The sequence below is a fragment of the Manacus vitellinus genome, unplaced genomic scaffold (assembly GCF_001715985.3).
Source record: "Manacus vitellinus isolate BGI_N305 unplaced genomic scaffold, ASM171598v3 scaffold_6_pilon, whole genome shotgun sequence".
NCBI classification, from domain to species: Eukaryota; Metazoa; Chordata; class Aves; order Passeriformes; family Pipridae; genus Manacus; species Manacus vitellinus.
Window position 1 is genome coordinate 19,020,734 of NW_021940750.1, and position 21,318 is coordinate 19,042,051.

Consider the following 21,318-nt stretch of genomic DNA (forward strand, 5'->3'; position numbering starts at 1 on the left):
GCATGGAAGGCTATAGAATACACAGTTTTGGGTTACACCCATACCATGATGAACTGGTCTCAGCTGTCCTAACTAGGACAGATGGAATACTTCCTTCTTTCCTTCCTTCCTTCCTGGCAACCAGGAAGGAAGGTCTAAACTCAAAACCATTACAACTTGTCATCTAATTTCAGTACAATCCTCTTTACGTGGGATTATGTTTTGCTTTTTTCTCATGACTCTGTGTCCTTTTGAAAGCCTGTGTGATATAATGTCATATCATGATAGATTTGAATGTACACTCTAATAATTATGGCATCTTTTCAGACATGTAGCTTGAAACAGGCTATTCACATTAGACCTACATGTAAGATTTTACTTGACTACTGTCTCCAAGACCATGGGGGTGTTGGAGCAAAAGGGCAATCAACACAGTGCAAAGAACACAGTAAAACATGCTATATATCATCCTAATAGATTATTGAATTTTTCCTTTGTATTTCTCCAGAGCGTAAGGTTTCAAACATTATTAACTGCCCTAAACTTTGCTAGCATAGTTTTCAGTGAGAATGACCCAGTGGTCCTTTCCAGAAGAATTTGCAGGATATGCTTTTGTAATTTAATAAATCAAACCAATTCACACTGCGGGACTGACATTTGAAATTAAGAGAATTGGGCTGGCAAATTACAAGATCCAATAAGGAATAGAGGTGTCATGAAACAAAGTTAAGGGAATTGGCACTTTGAGTAAATACAGAATCCCATATTATACGTTTATGTTTCTATTATAATGTGTAAAAGGAGTCTCCAGTACAAAGGACAGAGAACAAAAAACAGTATTCTGAATGAAGTCTTCCTTGCCAATAGGAACATATTGAGACAGTTGTGTGCCCTAAATTCTCTCTCTTTCTGGAACTGAATGGAGAAAGCTAAGATTCCATTGATTTTAAGCTGGGTACAAGAGGATAGACTATACATGACCTAGCATCACACTTGTCAATAGCAACTTAACATGCCAAAGCTTCACAGCAGAATTCAGCTGGCAGAGTGAGTTTTGTCTGGATCAACACTTTTTGTCACGAAACTGTTGCGTTTCCAGCCTGCTGCAGGGCATCAAAAGAAAACGTGAATCTTCTTCCATTAGAAAGGTTGCCAGTGTCAAAGGAGGCAGTAGTGCCAATTTTCTTTTTCATGTGGAAGGAAAAAGTCGTAAAAGGAGCCACTCTCCTGATAGAAAGACTAATATTCAGCTAAGAAGGGTAGGAAATAGACTGAGCTATTTTCCTTCCAACACACAAGCCATAGAAACTGATTAAGCATGCACAGTATCTGAAGGAAATTTATTTACAGTCACAATATGGTACCAATCATCAAAAATGAAAACAATGAGGTTTTTACCATTAAGGCATTGCACATAAAGTTCCGCGCAGAAAGACAAAGGTAAAAGATTTAGTATGTTGAAACTACCCACATGTACTACTTGTTTCATGTAAGCCTTTGTCTTACAATGTGGGCATAAAGAAATATAGAGAAGTTTAACTTGATTTCTGCTTATTTGGGATATATCTACACTCAGGAAACAAACCACTGCTTCTAATAGGTTGATGATGAACCTAAGATTTGCAGGAGAATCTATGAAAGAGTTAATGAAGCCTGAAGCTACAATCATCCTTCCAAAAACTCCCTTAAGGTTGTTGACCTTCTACTGAAGCAGCATGACCTACCAGGCCAGGGTAGCATTGAAAAAAAGAAACTCACAGCTCTCGACTTTAAATCCATCAGGATCTGTAAAAGACATTCATTCACTTGATAATTTTAACCAGAGAGATAAGATGTGTCAGCAGTCTGAACAGCAACAGAGGTCTTGGTAGCATCTAGAACATTAATTTTTTCATGGACTATCTTTTCATGGACTGCAAGATGTCAAGTATAAACTGTGTCTTCTCCTACATCTCAGTGACAGCTAGTGTTCTTTGGGCACTGCTGTAACACAAAGGACTGTTTGCAAATCTCTCTTAGGCTGTATGGGTTGTGTCCAATACTTGCTGATATATCAAATATTTCATCATCATTGTCTTAACTTTTTATTTAGCATTCAGGGAAAAGAGTGGTTACTTCTTGTAGTGAAAGAATGCATGAGCTAAGGGCAATGAATGATTTCTAACCCTTTTTTAACGACGGTCTGCATTTCCCCCTATCCTTAACTTTGCCTTTTTAGCAGTCTTTACTACTGACAGTTGGGAGCTAATAATTTTTGAGTTTCTGATGGAAATGGGATACAGTTTTAATATTCATTATTTTTGCCAACATCTGGATGTATTTATCAGACAAATCATTAGAAACTTCACTGGAGGTTGGAACTAGCGGACACATGATGACACACTGATACACTGAGGGAAAAGTCAACACAGGTTTTGTGAAAAGAAAGCCTGCTTTTACAAGCACCTTGGGGTTCTTTGAAGGTTTTGCTAAGGACTTGTATGAAGGAAATCCTATGGACTTTGACACAGTCCTCTGAAAAAGACAGCTGAGGAAGCTGTATTGTCATAGAATCAAATGGAAGAACCTTGAATGAATAAACAATAAAGGAAAGGAAAAAGAGGAAAGGGAAAAGGAAGAAACAGAATGTCAGGCATAAATGCTTAGTCCTCAAAGTGGAAGGAGGTCTTGAGTGGAGTTCAAGAAAGATATGTACCATCATCTGTATTGTGCAACATACTAATAGCCTCAGAAAGGAGTACACGGTGAAGAGGTAGATTTTCCTGACCTTCCTAACCTGTTGTAGATGAAGTAAAGCTGAATGTGTGAAATACAAACAAACACAGGGACTTTTGACACAAAGTGAATAACCAATGAAATGGTAAAAAAAAACCCAAATCCAGTATTGATTAACATGAAATCATGAAATTCTGCGAAAAGGACTTCCCTTAAAGGGAAAAAGAATTTAACTTCTCATGCACAGTGGTGGGTTTTGAGCTGTTCACTTTCACTAAGTGAAAATACAAGTTCAGAGCTCAGGAGAGGCTTATGAGGCAAACTGAAGGCCAGGAACTACAGGGGAAAATAGGACAAAATAAAGAATGTCATAATGCCACTCTATAAATACATAATTCTCCTCCACCTTTAATAATGCATGCCATGTTGAGCTACCCATCTCAAACAGGCTATAGCAGAGCTGAAAAAGTTTCAGTAAAGACCATAAGGTCAATCAAAGACAGAGACCAGCTTCTGCATCAAAAATGAGTAACTAGTACAGGACTCTTCAGAGTGAAAAAGAAATGACTGAGGGGAAGAAGACAGAGTTCTGTAAGATCAGAAGAGTCATGGAGAGTGTGTATAAGGATTGATTTGCCATTCACTCTCCCAAGAAAAGAACTGGGGGTGTGAAATTAAACTACGAGGAAGGCAGTCCAAAACAAAGAGAGTTGCTATTCACACGATCAGTACTTTAGTTACATTACTGCTTGCCACAAGATACTTTAGAGTGTAAAAATTTACAGGGTTTCCAGGAGAGGTTAGAAAAGTTCACAGAAGAGATATCTGTTGGTGCTATAGAACAGAGAAACTAAGCCCTTGAGCTGCAAAGGATGCTAGAAGAATAGTTATGGGGAGCATATTTCCATTATTCTTGTATTCTTTCCTAGGCATCTGCTCTTGGTCACTGTCAGGGACAGGATACTGGGTTAGATGGATTGACCTCCAGACTGACTCTTCATGGCTTCTCTTCCATTCTTAATTCACATTAGCTCTACACCTCTGTACAAAGTCCTTATGCCAGGTATCCTATCACATATCTTTCTTTCTGTTGTAAAATTACTTGTCAGACTTTAGCTGCCCTTTAGCCATTTGAATGTTGGAATATATAAATAGTTTCAAAATGCAACACTGCAAAAATACTGGCAAAATAAAGAGCCCTTGATTTGTGCTCAGAGTTGTTTTCTTCTCTTCAGTGATAAGAATGCATTTGAAATGCCACTGAATCACAGCATGGATTAGACTTTTTGTATCTTGTGCCTTTTTACATTTTTATGTAAAAAAGTTTTAATCTAACCTTGAAGGGTTGTCAATATACCATACATACAACACATTGCAAAATACTGAACTCAGAGAAAGGCATTTAATAAATAAACAAGCCTTTTTATAAGTCAGAAATTTTGTTTTCATACAAGTTGCAAATTCAGGAATCAATGTCACTGGATACTCAAAGTAAGATTTTTCAGCCTGTACCATTTTCTATGAATACTATGCAAAACTTTGTCTCCATTAACATTTTCCAAAGGTCACAGTCAGAGTCACCTGGTAGTCTACTTGTTAAGTACAGTACGATTATCACAGAAAAGCTTTGAAAGTTAGAGAAAGTAGAATATACTACTTTGGGTGTTAAATAATGAAGAAAAATAAAACATATATTAAAGAATTCAAGGGGGAAAAATCATATTCAGTAACCTTTACTTACACAGAAGTACAATTTCCAAATATCTGCTTATCCTCCAGCAACTGACATTTCAATATATATTTTAATAATATCTTTAGTTATTCTGTGATGGAAGGTGACCATTAAAATAGCAATTGAAAACTGCAAAATCAGATTTTACACCACTTTGCATTGCCAAACTTGGAGCTCCTTGGAGATTTCCTCCTTGAAAAGCCACAACAGATAGATAAATTGACAGTGAAAACCTATAACAAACTTTAGGTCTGTATCTAATTTTCCTGTGCCAGACTCAATCCTTAGTAGTGTAGCTAAGAACAATGTTTACTGTTAGAACCATGCAAATGTATAGCAGTTCTTGTTCATGTCAGGGTAACGGGCATTCTATTAGAAGTGCTGTATGGTTCTAATCAACATGCACTGTGAACTCACCTTGCGACTAGAAACCAAAATAAGAATAGAATAAATAGGCAGGTCCAGCCAGCCAAATGAAGTCATGAAGTGATTTTTAGGTCATGTTCTTGAAACACTGATCAGAATTAATGTTAAGCAAATATTGCATAACATATACAGAACATGGGAGGTTTTAATGAGCTTATTTTGTACTAGCTCCTTACTGAAATGCTTTTTCATAAATATGCTAATGAATGCCGATAAGCATTCAATCTTAGGCTCTTACTGGAAAATTCACCCATTTTAAGACCTTGAACCAGAAAACTGGCAGGATCACAACCTAAAGTTATAAACACAAGCAGTCCCCACAGAATTCAGACATTGAGTACCTCTAAATCCTTCTCATGGATAACAGAAAGTAGTATTTTATAAACAACTGTTCACAGCAGCCATAAGTGTTCACAATTCAGACAGATGTTAGATTGCTTATGTTTGGTGGTAATAAGCCTGACAGAAATGAACCTGCATTTGAAAGTGTCATCACGCCTGTAACAGTCCAGAAGACACTAGAAGTGGTACATTAGTCTGCTACAACACATTAATCAACACAACAAAGTCTTCAGCTCAAAATTCAAAAGTTAATGGAAGTAATGGTAGAGTTCCAAAGTAACTACCAGTGGCTTATTCATTTGGCATCTGACAAGACAACAAAAACAAACAACAGTTAAAACCTGGCACATTGAAGCCAACACTAAAGCTCTGAAAAGCTTTGCTGTTGGAATGGAGATTCTTTTTACATCCAAAAAGAGATATGAAACATAAGATTCCATGAAATTACTTAGTTCTGAGACAGAAAGTAAATCTATGGAGCCCTTGGTGGTCCTTGTAGATGCAGCTTGAGACTACCAAGGTTGGTTCACTCTGATGGTTTTTTTGAGGGGGAAGGTAATCCTTATTTCAAGACTCATGACCGAAGCATTTGTAAAGAATAGAAAAAAACCCCCTACATATCCTATGTTTATACTTTATGTCTTGAATTTTACAGTCACTGCATTTTAAAATACCTGTTTGTGGTGTTGTTTGCCATTTTGAATCCATCTCTACAGAAAAAATAATACACAATTTCAAAATGGAGTACCAGCTGTAGCTAAACTTTTGTTAAAAAGATTTCAGATCCCTGATGAGAGCTCTCTTCAAAAACAAGAGAGAATTGTTCATCTCAGCTGGTAAATTTGCTGTCATGGACAATTCCCCAGAACCTAGGAACCCAGACTCTCATCTGCTTTCTCATTAAAACATTTTATTTGTGAGTGAGAAAAGTAATGGTTAGTTTATATGAAGTGGACAACATTTAACAGCTATTGAGACACTTGTCACCATAGTTCTCTGTGTAATTATTCCCTAGAATAAACTACAGACAATTTTTCACATAGTCCATCAGATCTTTAATGTTCACATTTTGAAAGTATCATTTTCATTTCAATGTACCAAAGAAGTGTCAAAACCTCACCGTTTTTAACAAAACTAATTTATTTTCTGGGCAATCCTACTCCACAATTGCTAGTTCTGTACCAATTGCCAAGTAATACTTTCACAGAAGGAAGCCACTAATGCAAAACTGCCCCATTAATTGAATCATTCATTCAGCAACTGAATACTTTGCACATTATGTCAGCCAGTAGTTTTTTGTTTATAAGCTATGGATCTGAAATCAGTATCTCTCAGTGAGCTATCTTTTTTTGTATCACTTGTGTTAAATGCAACCTTAAGATAAAAAAAACCTTCTAAACAGATTTGGATGAGAAAATTTTTCTGTCAGCTATGATATCTTGAGGAAACAGGACAGTTTACAGAATGGAAGTAGGACTGTTAATGAACAGAACCATATTTTGTCCATCACCAGATCCAACTTTGCCTATTTGTAAACATATAGAAGACTTAATTTCTTTTCACTTCCTACACACTTAGGATGTTTTGCCAGCATTACACAGAAATAAAATAATTAGCAAGAGGAAAACAATTCTCTGGCATTCTTCACAAAAAGAAAAGCTCTACAATTGAGCTGGTACTGTGTTGACTTCTATGTAACCAGTCTTTTGTCCTCAGTTGTCAGAAGAGACGAGACAGGCTTCTTTGCTACACTTCAGATGGCAATAGGATTGTTTAAAAACATACTGCTGATTCTCTCAATTCCTTTACTTTCACATTGTCTGTTTGCAGGCAAAAAGAGAGTATTTTCAAGTGTAATGTACAGTGTGCAGAATGTAACTTGTAGAAGATCACAGATCACTATGCATCATTGACAAGTAGACCACAGGGTTTTTTACCAGCCTGTCAGTGTGGGCTGTGAAAATAAACGAGTTCTGCAGCAGAGGCATGTTCTGACTACAGTGCACTGAAATGAACCATTAGTCTTTTGATAAGGGTTCAGCTTCTGTATCTCTCCTCTCCAGTGCCATCTGAAGCACTGAGATGTAGTTAGTTGGATGATTTGTAATAGGGAGCATTCCGACACCTTCATGGAACAGGAAACTTCTGGACAGATTAAAAAAGCAGGTAATGAAGCCATCAGCATTAAAATCACCCTAGCAACTCAACAAGATTCATTGATCTACTGGCAATGTCACCAAAATGTAACATGACCTAGGATTGGTCATAGAAAGAGAAATTTATTATTGCTGCTTCTTATTATTTAAAGTACTAAGGCTGAAACCTGTATCTTAAAGGTTTTTTTTGGTAAAGGATTGAAAGGACTATGTGAGCATTCTCCACTTGCCATTCACAACAGTGAATACAGGAGGCAATTTTGGTTGTGACTTGTCTGCACAATTAGCTTCACATACATATGTACAAAAAGACAATGGAATCACTCCCAAAGCCCAACTCAATTGAAAACAATGAGCAAATTCTTTCCCCTCTATTCATTGTGCTCCATATGTGAAAAAGTAAATTTATATTTAGGATTTCTGAAAACTTCAACAGACCAAAAAAACTCCATTAACTTAAACTAATAATTGAAGAGGAAGGCTATAAATATCCCTCTAAATATGGGGAATTCTTCTCAGCAGTTGCAATCTAGCTACCCAGGATGTCCTTTTACAGTGCCTTGGTTTTTAATATTTAAGACTTGTCTAACCATGCCAGAAGAGAACCTCCATTCTAATAATAGGGACAGAAAAAAATTTGTGGTTTAAGAGATTTTCTGAGGCGTAAAAGACCAGAATTCAGAGCTAAGCTCTGCTAATGGCTTATCATGTGAGCCAGTTCTTCTGATTCCATTGAAACTATTTGCGTGTCTAATTGGAGCTATCCTTATAGTCAATCACCTGTTTTATGGTTCCATACAGGTAAACTAGGTAAATGTATACAACATCCACAGATGCAATAACAATGGGGCTAAGTACCTAGAGGCATAATGAGCCAGTTTTATCTTTCCCAAATTTTCATCTTTATACAAAGAAATTTCAGAAATATCCGAAATGTCAAATCAAAGTATTTTGTCAGTAACCTTTGCAATAATGGCAAAATGTTTGTTTCAGATATGTTGCCTCATATATTGAGGTTTAATCCGTCCTTTTTTCATCATAAGCAGTCCAGGAGATTATATGTTTAACACATGAGTAGCATTTACAAAGAAATAGCAGCTTGACTGAGAACCACAGAAAACATGAATCATTAATGAACATTACACCACTGCTGTACTTTATTTGTCACTGCATGCCAAAAAATCTACAGTGATGACCATTCTGTTTGGGAGCTTGACTACCCTTAGTGTTTCCAAACCCATTTTCTATAGTTTAGAAAGCACTTTCTCTAGTTCAGTTTAAATACTTTACCGTTTATCATAAGGCAAGGTACCAAGTCACTGTTGTCTCTTGCTTAGCTTTTGATCTTCTAAAAGCTGCAGGTTCTCTTATTTAGAAGTTCTTCTTTTCTAGCATTGCCCATCTTGCATACATATAGTTAATTATAGTCACATGTAGGAATTTTTCCCTTCTCTGATTGATTTACGTTGTGTCTGCCTCACGCTATTGCTCCAATCAAACAACATTTCACATTCTAATCTTCCCACATTCTTGCAGTTGTCCTGCTCTTATTTTTGGGGGGGGGTTGCCAGAAACTTTAGTAAGGGCATTCTCTATTCCACTGTTCAAACCCTTAATGAAAACAACAAATACTACTTAACTTGAGAAACTTTGCTTTACCTCTCTTTTCGATTTGTGAAAAAAAGATAGCTACTCTCACTATGCCTTTTCAGACACTTCCTTACACATTCTACAGCAGTTCCCTAATTTTTCTTTATCTTAGTTATGGAAATACAACGCGAGAGCATTGAATTCTGTTGAAAGTCAAGTTAAGAGTGAAATTTTCTTTCTTCTCCACAAAGCTTGTCCCCCATATTGGAAGAGGAAGTTAGGTAGCTTGAAGTTCATGAATTCTAAAGAGCAGAGACACTTAATAAAATAAAATTAAGTTTTTTTATGGACAGTTTCTATGGAAACTGTCACTTGTTATGACTGAGTGAAAACTGGTCTCGAAAATACTACCAGACATGTAAACCAAAAGCATTATGTGCTTTCCTTCCCTTATCTGAGTTAGATAAAGTCATCTTATCTATGTACCCAAAGAGAACTTAAGCATCTGGACGAACTGGCTAATCTCAGCAATTACCATGCAGCAATTGATTTTGGGTTATTGTGGAAAATCTCATCCATAGACAAATGTTGTAGATGCCTTTGTAATTTTAAAAGTATAGGTACAGATATACCTATATATAGTAGAATTCTGCAGTCCTTTCATCACACATTTGATGTGTGATAACCATTTCATGATAACCATTAAAATTTAGAATAGGGAGGCATATTGATACATCCAGAGCCATATTTTGCAATAAACCCTTAGAAGAAACAATCAAGCACAATCAACCACTTTTGGATTCACTATTAACAAAAATAATTCTGCCCAATGATTATTTCTTTTATTTCTTTTTATTGGCAACAGTACTTGAACCTACTAAGGTTAGTTTGAGGAGTCTTCTTTTGTCCATTGCAGTTTGAAAATTTTGATTACTCCTTTCTTAGTCCATATGGTTTTCACAGTTTATTCCTGAAACAGTCATCACTCAAAGCCAAGGAGTCAAACAGTTGGCTTCACTTTCTGTCACTTAACTGCTCAGTTTTGTACATCACTCTAAACGAGTTCTGCCAAAGCTTCTTACACATCCATTTGTCCAGAGTGTGTGCAACTGCTCCCTCTTTGTGCATGATTCATGCAATCTCTGAGGCTGCTACTGTCCATTTTTCTTCATCCCAAATTGTAAAAACTCAAGCTTTTATTTCTTTAGAGGTCATAGAACTGTTCCTCACCTGCATCAATCAGTATTACAGGCACTGAAATAGACTCCACATCACACTCTGGATAAAATTTTTTGTCATTATCTGTCCCTACAAAGAACTGCACATGAAAAGCTGAAAGTGAAGGTTCTGTGCAGGGTCAGAACATAGAAATATTGATCAAGTTTTGAAAACTCTTGCTATTAACCTTGATTAAAAGGATGAAATTTTTAAAAAATATTAAATTTTTCGTTCCTAATATGCATAAGGTTAAAAATATTCCCCCTGCTTCCCCAGTTTCAAAAGAGTAGCAAACATGAGAAAAGATTTTCTATGGAAAATAAAGACCCCTCAAAACAGGTTTTAAAAAATCTGAAATTATTAGGCATTTCTGCCTAGTTACTATTACAATGCTCACACCCAGAGAACTCTTAATGTGCCCTGTCATCTTCACTGTGAGGTGCAAACACTTTATGACATAGTGCACTTGGATGGCCATTTTAATTACTCATTTTAGTAACAGACTGACCACTGCAGTGAATAATAATAAACACCTTCCCATCTGCCAGGTTTTTTAAGACCAGAAGGAAAAGAAAACATCTTGTCCCTCTCCCAGTCTCAAGTCTACATACCTCCTAATCTATCCACTTTTATTCTTGTCTTCCAGCAAGTTAAGGAACACAATAATTTCTGTCACTAAATAGGCAATATAGGAGTAATAAGAACAGAACAACACTGCTGACAGTGGTGATAGGAGAGAACCTATAAAACCATAAACAAGGGATGCAAGTAGAACAAGTATCTAGAGACTCACAACTAGTTCAAAGCCAACATATATAATTTGATTCCTTCTTTTGGCTAGTTTAATATTCATTTGGATATGAGTAATAACACATGTCATACCGAAGTTTCCAGGTACATAAAACAAAATCACTTTGCCTACAAAGGAGGTAGTTTCCTGCAGTTGCTGTCTATTTTTTTGGCAAGAATTCATTGACCTTGACTGTAACCACCTAGCAGCAAACTGAACATTGCCATAGAATTCTCCACTGTTTTATTAAGTTTTTCAATTCATGCATTTCAATTCATTCATTGCTCTTATGAACTGTCAGAAAAGAATCAAAGTAAACTCATCAAGTTAAATAAAAAATGTTTACTTTGTCTGTACTACCATACTATGAAAATTAATATGGCTAAATATTTTCTTTTTGCTTTTTTCTTTCTTAAGGAAAATAAAAATCTTAGTTTTTTCACAGGAAGATAGCATTGGGAAGGTGCATCATCAGGCAGTGCAAAACTAATGAGCAGAGAAAAAAGAATAAGTGAGGACTGATCAAAGCATCAAATCATTCGATTGCATATAGTGAATAATTTGGGAAAACTAAAAAGTGATTTTGTTAAACAAAAGTATGTTATAAATCAAAAATCATATACTGCCACTACTGACATTCAGCTCTCACTACAAAATAGATAATGTTTTCTTGACATCCATCCAAATATTTTTATAAAAGTAGGATTGAATTTTTAATTTTCAAAGCGCTAATTTTCCTAAAGGCAATAATAGTAAAAGATAAGTTTGAAATTTACTTGAATTTAACCAGTATTTTATTGTTACAAGGAGAAGGAAAAAGTCCATTTACATTAAGTAAGAAAATTAGAACTGTTCAGATAATATTGGTGGACAAAACAAAATGTAATTTCAAATGAAAAATGCTTTAACTGGTGTTTAACCACCAGAGAGAATGTTTTCTATTCTAAAGAGTGACATGGATAAAGCAAGTAATAAATAGGGTGTGGAATCATTAATCTCTGGTTTTAGAAGCCAAGAGTAAACAATTCCAATTTTGCACAATTGCAAAGATTTTAACATAAAAATACAGCTGCCGCAAAATAGATACTTTATTGTGTCACTAAAATTAGATAAATATATATGCTAAAAAGCACTGTATGCTTTTGTTGTGAGAGAGAAACTATGCTTCTAACATCATTTAAGGGATTTAAAACACATTGTATATATTTCTAAGATACAAATACAATCAATTATATGAAATTCAGTGAGGTTTAAAAAGTCAATGATGAACATCAAATACAGACTGTTGTATCTCCTAAAATTAATTAATTTTTTCCCTCAAAACAACAGTCCAAAAATACTGCCACAGCTTGAACCAGTTATTTTTTCAGTCAACTACAATTAACATAATTTTGGTTATGTGATTACTGAGATTTTGCCTTTTACCTCCCTCTATACAGTTGTCTAATTATTCCTTCTGTTTAGATTCAGGAACTGCTCCTGATACATAGTGCAGTGTGAAAGTCTTTGAGGCTCCTGCACCTTTACAAGCCAATAGTTAAATTGTTTAGTTGTTCCAAATCAGATATTGAAACATGTCCATGCATTTGTTCTCCTACAGCAATAATTCTACGATAAGTTGAGCTTCCCTTTTTGCACCTGTAAATGTCTAAGAAAGTTATACATATTGATAGCCTCATTAAAATGTCTTGCTAATTACTTTCTCAGCAATTTCACAGTTTTTTCCCTATGAACTACTGAGAAGAAATGCAGAAAATATCACTAATAACCCTCCCTTCACTTGCTAAAACTCCCCTCTAATCAAAAAGGATCAATAAGCCACAATGGAAATGTATATTAAACCACTATGAAAACAAATATCACATGAAGACTGTTATTGCAAAGCCAGAATTTACCAGCAGCAATCAGAGGTGTTTTATGACACAAATTGATCTTAAAATTTTAACAGTGAGTAACACAGGTTTCTGGTGACAACTCTTTAAAGAGGTGGTGTTGGCAGCTGAACTAAAATGATTCAACTTTTCATTTTCTATCTCTCCAGATAGACTGTTAAAATTACTCAATATTTTCCACCTGTGCATTAGGAATCTTTGAGCAAATCCTATACAACACCAAGGAAGAAGACAGATCAGGACAACAGAGAGCCAGACTACCTAGCTGCCAACAGGGAACCAGGAAATCTCATTCACAGAAGCGTTGAACAGAACTGGCACTAAGTCAAGTAAGGTGAGCACCTGATCCTGTTATCCTAGGTATCCTCTAGTACCAGTGACAAAAGATGGCACCCCCAAAAAATGATTTGCAGTTTGATGAGTTCAAGTGTTGAAATATTCTGACTCCAAAACCTAAAGAATTTGCAAGAGTGACTAAGACTCTAAAATTAGTTGCATCGGTATGTGAGTACTGAAATGTTGAGCTCTTTTTGCTATTCTTTAAGCGGTGCCTAATGCCTTAGGGAATTTTACCCACACTACTCTCTACTGCTGATAGCATAGAAGCTCCCAATACAACCGGTATATTATAGCAGGACAGAAACTGTGATAAAAGCATGAGGTTTTCTGACTATATTCCAGTAAAGTACACACCTATATTCACTACTGGGTTTTGCTAACATATTTCATCAGAAAATGCTGTCAAATCATCAGTGTCCATCTGAGCAAAAAGCTAGAAAGAGTAATTAATTCCTTCCTCTTTGCAGCATAAGCCAGACGCCTCAGTGGACTGCCTCTACTGATTAAGAAGAGCGATGCATCAATAAAACAAAAGGAAAGATTTATTCTGGTTCCCCTGAACTGGCCTACGTATAGAAAGATGCTGTTATAATTTTTCAAATTTAACTTGTAGTGGTAAAAAACTATCTTTTAAAAGTCATGGGTTTGCAAAGTGAGAAGAAGTGACATTTTGTTCTTCCTAAAGAAAATTGCATAGAGTTTGGTGCTGCAATAGCAACTTTACTGTCACTTCAGAATGAGTTTTGTGTAAGATTAAATTATTCTTGTTATAACACAAAAATATCAGATACATTGAAATATTCATCTGTGGCTGACATCTCCAACATTTCACCTACTGTCTATTCAAATAACGGACCAGCATTGTTCTGGACAGCTCAGTATTTCTGAGACATTCCCTTGACAAGAGTGTTTTCTTCATCATCCACAAAATGTTTATCTATTACCTTGTATGATCTACTTCTGCATGAGAGCATTTTTATAACAAAGGCATTTTTACTTTTGTAAAATAGACACGGTACTGGAGATGTCTGGCTATTCTTACGCACAAAGGCAAATGACAATCACAGAAACACATCTGAAGATCCATCCAACCCAAATAATACATTAGGCATGACAAGGGCTTTTTAATCCAAGACATTATAAATTATTTCTCATTTAATGATGACATTAAATAGCACAGGTGAGTTCCATAAGAAATTTGCACTCAATCAGCCTATAAAGAAGTAGTCTGCAGAAAGTTCTATTTTTCTTCCTGTGCTCACAGTGGCATTCCAGACAAATTTGTTGTCACGGTGACCATGCACTATTCAGCTATCAAGGACTCAATTCAAAATATTTTCTAGACACTCATGATAAACCTCTGCATCAGTCAGAGATTCCATGGAATGCTTTCCTGAAGAGAATATATGTGCTAAAGTGATTGAGTAAACTAAATTGTAAATTTAATGATAAAGTGAACAAAAATGAAAACATGTGTTCAACTTCACACATAAATCTCTATCATCCAAGTTACACTAGCACAAATCCTAATATTTAAAACAATGCTCAGTTTCTCACCACTTGCAGCAATTAAAAATTACTTTTAATAGGAACATCAATGTTAAATGTTGGGGTTTTTTAAAATTCAATGCCACCTTAATTAACCCTCCAGTTTCAGCTATATGATATTTCTGTTACTGACTTGATTCAAATCTCCCTGAAGCTAATTAGAAGATTTCCACTAGCTTGATTTGGATTTGTTTTTCTTGGGATTTTTGGGGAGTGAGAGAGAGAGAGAGAGGGTGGAGCTTGCCTGGTAAAGCACTTTGGTATTTCTCATTTTTCTCCTCAATAGCTTGGGAAAAGAGAAGAGTCAAAGACTATCCCTACAAATTTTCAAAACTTGGCTGTATATAGTGTGTAACCTTTGCTGATAAGCAATGGAATCAAAAATCATAGCTCAGGCAATTGTCGTGCATTCCATACAACAGATACTACAGAAGAACACTGTAAGTTGGAGGCTACGAAATACTTTTATTTGCTGACAAAAATAATTAACAGATTGCTAGTTCATGCTGATGCGAAACAAGAAAATATTTTAGATTTCTCATTTTTTCAGGATAGAAAACTACTTTCTGGACAGATCTAAAATTTTGGGGTTTTTTTATTTACACATGAGTCTTTATAATATTTAGCTATTACTAATACTTTTATTTGCAACATAGGCTTACACTTTGATTATCAGAACAGCTCATATGTGCAAAAATTACATTCAGCTCCAAAGCAAATAAAATAGTTCATGGTCAAAAGGTATGTAACTAAGAGGGAAAAATAGAATCATGCTACCACTTCTGTTTTTGCTGGAACATTCAGTAATACACAAGGAGTAAAAATTGTGTGAAATTTAGTCCCATTCAGACCAGGTAGGGTAGATAAATGCTCCTAATTATATATGCAATAATATATTCAAAGGGTACATATAACATGCAAAACTGCTTGACAACCTTTGCAGATTGTAAGGGGGGTGGATTTTATTAAAGTTATTTTTGCTCCACTTGTTTAGGTATTTTTACGCAGCAAGCTGCAGTTCAGGGAAAAATCCACATATTAAATTAATTTCCTTACATTTCTGGTCCTATTCTTTTGCTCTGCTCTCTTCTTCCTGGAATTTGCTAACTAAGATGGGATATATGTTAACAAAAATTTAAAAAATAAAAACATACAACTGCTTCTGATCTCTCTCTCTCCCTCGTTTTTTAATATCCTTTCTTGATGATACATGAATCATTTGCTTTTTATTTATAACCACCAAGAAGTGGTGAACTTGATAATTACTTCAAGGACTTTAGTGCAATTCCTTGCCTTATTTATCAAAAGTGAGAAGTTTCAAATCAATACATGGAAGTGCAGGCTAATTTAATAGAGTTTAACATATATTGGAGTCCAATATTTCATCAGAAATAACCTTTAGTATGATATACACAACAGTTTACATTTTTGGTTTTACTAGAAGAAAGATTACCTGAGTAAAACACAGGTTGCACAGTTATTTTGAAGACTTTCAGGTGCTTTTCAAGAGTAGTTTTGGTATTCCATCATTTGGTGCTGTAAGCTCTCCTTGCATCATGTTTTGAAGCAGTTTGGTCACAGCACAATACTACTCAGTTTCTACCAAAATTAATAAAAAGTTCATTAAAGACAGAAAAATCAGAAGCTTGATGGTCTGGTGGAGTGAACTTCTTAGCAAGCACAAAAAGAGGGAAAAAAATTTCACTGTTGCTCTCTAAAAGACAATAAGAACTATGTGTCAGATTCCTACAATAATTAATTCCTAGCAGAACTATAAGTTGCAGTTGGCAAAGTAGGATCACAGAATATGCTGAGTTGGAAGGGACCCACAAGGATCACTGGGTCCAACTCTTAGCCCTGCACAAGACCATGCCCAAGAGTCACACCACGTGCCTTAGAGCGTCGTCCAAATGTTTCTTGAACTCTGTCAGGCTTGCTGCTGTGACCACTTCCCTGGGGAGCCTGTTCCAGTGCCCAACCACCCTCTGGGTGAAGAACCTCTTCCTAATATCCGACCAAAACCTCCCCTGACACAACTTCAGGCCATTCCCTCGGGTCCTATCAGTGGTCACCACAGAGAAGAGATCAGTGTCTGCCCCTCCTCTTCCCCTCACAAGGAAGTTCTAGACTGCGACAACTGAAACTTCTCTACCATATTAAGGCTGATCATTGAGAAGGGGATGAGAGAAGTGAATAATGATTTGCTGACGGCAGAAACATCCCATGTGAGGGCTGTCGACAGAGGTAAGGCATGGTTTTCCCTTAAAATGATATTGCAAACAAACTTTCTGTTTCTCTGTACTGTTGGCTATCCTGTTTACTCGTATGTACCCTGCATTGCAAATTGGTCTATGAACTAGGCAAAAGCATTATTTTGTGTTTATTTTGGAACTGAATACTGAGTGTAAAAAGAAGCTACTCAAAAATCTGAGTATGTAAAAGCTGACACCATGCCTTCATTCTATGATACTGTTCCCTCCCACCTCTCAAGCCCTCTAGTTGATTTAAATTCTGGCATAACAAGAAATTTAATTTGGTTCCTCTACAACAGAGGAGTCAGAAAGGATATATCCGGGAAGGACATTGCAAATCTAAAAACAATGAACAGAATCAAGAGGGGAGGGAGGAGAAGGGGGAAAGAAACACTACCATTCTATCTCAACTTTTCCCCATTTCTCCAGACAAAAACACTGACAGTTGCTCCAAATATGATCACTACATCCCAGCTGACAGCATGCACTCGCAGATTCTGTTCCCTCCTTGCCGTAGGGAGAAAAAAGCCTGAAGGTTAGAACTGTTTCTCTTCATGGTGTTTCTAACTGTTGATAAGATGAGCAAAACTTCTAGTATTTGTTAACAGCAATGTAGCAAAGATTTAGCATAAAGGCTTTAAATAGATATGAAACTAAATATCTGGAACCTTCTACAGAAGGAAGCCTGAATTAATTCAGATTATCTATAACCAAAAGTTTTGAGCAACTACGTTCTGCAGCAGCTATGGGGGAATTTCATTGGTTGCTGCATAGCTATAGCTAAAATATCTTATTCTTTTCATTGTAACTATCTGTCTTATCCTAAAGTTCTAAAAGCTTTAAGATTAAAGTGGTGCCTATTGGTCTGAGATGTTTCAAGAATGTCTCAGAAGTGCTGTTTCTTTAGAAAAAAAATAGTGTACATTATAGATGCATTATAAAATATTTATACGTATTTCTTCATTAGTTTTATTCCAAAGTTATGTCTGGCTGGTACAATCTGAAAGAGAAATTAACATAAAAACAATACGAAATCTAAATTAAGGAAAAAATTTAATCAAACTGTGGTCAAATTACAGGGAGCACTATAAAAGCACGCTATAAAATTGACATCAAGGTTTTTTTTTAAGATTCAAAACCCCTCATCAATTGCCAATTAGAGGCCAGATAAAATCCCAGTAGGCTCTATTGGTATAGTATTCCATCACATGAAATTACTGTTGCAGGCATGAAATGAAACAGATGTTACAACAAGCGGAGAAGACTCAAGCCAGTGCAGTAATTCCAGTAGACCTGAATAATCAAAAGCATATTCATAAATTTTTTTGCAACCAAATAAACAGATCTGGGGATCATGCTGTGATCCCTGAGTATCACCTGAGCCAAAATCTCACTGGGAATTGTGCTAACAGTTTAATAGTTTGGATGAGGGTGGGACAGCACTTGGCCCCAAGTTCTGCTTTCCTCTAGTTTTCTAGTACCTGACTGCTCTGCTGTAGCAAGAACAGATGCAGAGAAAAGCCACACATTTTTTACTAGAAAAATCACTTGAAAACAAGATGTTGACAAGACTCCATAGCCCTCTCCCAGCCCTGCTTGACATCAAAGAGTAAACCCTATGACACTGGTCATTTCTACCTTGGTGAAGTTACAGGGAAGCAGGTCTCTTAAAATGCTGCTGCAAACCTAATTCTCCTATGCTGGTCTCCCAGCTGATCATTCATGCATGAAAGAAATGCATCTTGGGTCCAAGAACAGCAAAAACAGAGAAGTTCAGAACATGCAAGAGTGAGGAATATTCCAAATAATAATCCTATCCTACAACTACATAAAAAAACCTCAAACACACACACAAATGGTCTTTGATTTTAGTTATGGAAACATATCTTTACACATCACAGCTTCTCCTAATACAATACATGCTTCAGTCTTTTACTCATCCTGATGGTCCTTCTCTGGACTCACTCCAGTTTGTCCATGTCTCTTTTACACTAGAGGGCCCAGAATTCATCCCAGCACTCCATATAGGGTCCAACCAGTGCTGCATAGGCAGGACTAATCACCTTCCTTGGCCTCCTGGGCACACTGTGATGCTACGCCATGTACATCGTTCAGCTCTGCCATTTTGGCAGCTCTGCCAAAATAATTTTTGATGCAGCAATTTTCACTCTCTCCTTGCATAAGCAATATTTCTATTTCTGCTTTTCTTCAGATAGAAATAAAGTATGTTAGGTCATAAAAAAATGAAATTGCTCAGACAAATCATTTTTTCCATCTCCCACTTTTCTCCTTTAGTCACCAATATTTTTTAAGCAACTGCTCTAAGATTCCTAGTCTGTAGCTCTGCTGAATGTACAGTTTTATGCATTCAGCTGGTCACAGTTTTTCAGCGTTGTGATTATAAAAAGCATATTTAGCTTTGTGAGTCATGTGGAAAGACTTATCAACTAAGATGCTTTATTCTTGGGAAGGTGTCTCTAAAATTAAGACTTACCCAAATTGCATACTGAAGCCTCGCTTCTCTGTTGCTCTAGACATGATAATGAATTGATTAGACTTGCCTATGATTTTGGAAAGTGTGGCATTTGAGACATTAGAAGATATCATAGGTACAAATATAATGTACCCAGTCATGCAACTTGAAACTGTTCCCAAGTAATTCCACAAACTACAAAGAGACTGGGAGCTCTGGCTTAGACGATGACTGCAAATCATCAGGACAGTTCTGAGGGTGTAGACAGATATGCACTCCCTGAACAGCTGTGAGATGGAAGAGGTTAGTTACATACCTCCATATGGTTGTTACTTTCCCACATCAGATCTGCTTACGAGAGTGCTACATTATTTAATTCAAAATGAACCAACATTTGCTTACTTTAAATACTACCATCAGAAAGAAAAAGAGCAAAATTAGCAAAACCCTTCAATTCAAACTTGCTAAGCTAACTCACTTGATAGGGTAAAAAAACGATTGCTACCATTTTCATGACCAGCTGATTCAGCAGTTTTGATAGAACAATAACCTCTATACCAGAGATCTAACCCAGTTTCAGCTGTTCCAGCTAACATGAATGTAATGTCTAAATTCACTCCTATTCCTTTTATGTCACACCTCTCCAAGACAGTTAGTCACCAGATCCAGGTATGTAGATACTGCTTTGAGCAAATGCAGAACCTGTAGTTCATTTTTTAACCCTTTCCTTCTTCGACTTAACAGAGCAGATGCCTCCATTTCTGGCAATTACTAACACCTAAGCACTAGCCCAGGTTGGTCCAAATTTCTCCTTCTCAAGGCAAGGGTGAGGGTGAGTTATGACCAAACAGGGTGGATTGCATGTGCAATTGAACAATAAAAGATCCGTTTGGTGACATTGATATCCTGAGCTGGTCTGAGTATCTCCAGCCCACAGGGGCTAGAAGTAGCTGCCTCCCAAGAGAAGACCTATTCCTATGCGATTTTTAAAACATCAGGTCTTCAGATCTTGGTTCAAACCAAGGTTCTGTCTATTAGAAACACTACAGTACCTAAGTTCATGTACACAGTCACAGCTATTTATCTCAGGTTCTGGCAGCAGTAGAGTATTACACAGTTCAGTACCACACAATTAGAGAGTATATACACAATGTCTTGAGAGTTTGCACACAGGACTGATCTTCATCAGTAACAATATACTAATTATAAAAAGGCATTCTTAGGTATGTGTTCAACTCATTTTTCACAATAAATGAAGCAGAAGAGCAACTAGCAGAATCCTACTTCAAATACCAAGGCAAAATATTTTCATGAATGTATCTACTCTGAAGTTAGAAACACAAGATAAACTTATAGAACCTTCTGCTTCAATGAACCCTTTGAAAACCCTAATTTCCGCTTCTGATTTCTGGGGCAAAAAAATTGTATTTGAAGCCAAAAGCAGAACTCTGAAGTTTTCCTGAGCAAGGAGCAGTGATAAGAATGTCATAGAAAATAATAACAATAGTTACAATAATTGTTAGTTATAAAACCAATAATATTTAGCTTTACAAATTTAATATTAAATCCATGCTCTGTTTCAGTTCTAGATCCTCACTGAGCCTAGAAATTTGAGAATCTCAGACAGTGAATATTCCCAGCTCAGTGAGACTTTACCAGTTTCCAAAGACTTGAAATTCTAGGCTAAAGAGCCTGAAAATCATTGTAATCTAATCCACATAGCAGATTTCCTTCCAGAACTTGGAAATCTGGATTCTGAGCAGTAAGGTGAGCATTTGACCTTGTCTCTTTCAACATCAGTAACCAAAACCGTAAGACAAAATTTCTTTCTTCAAAATATGCAACGAAATTGGGATTTGAGAATTC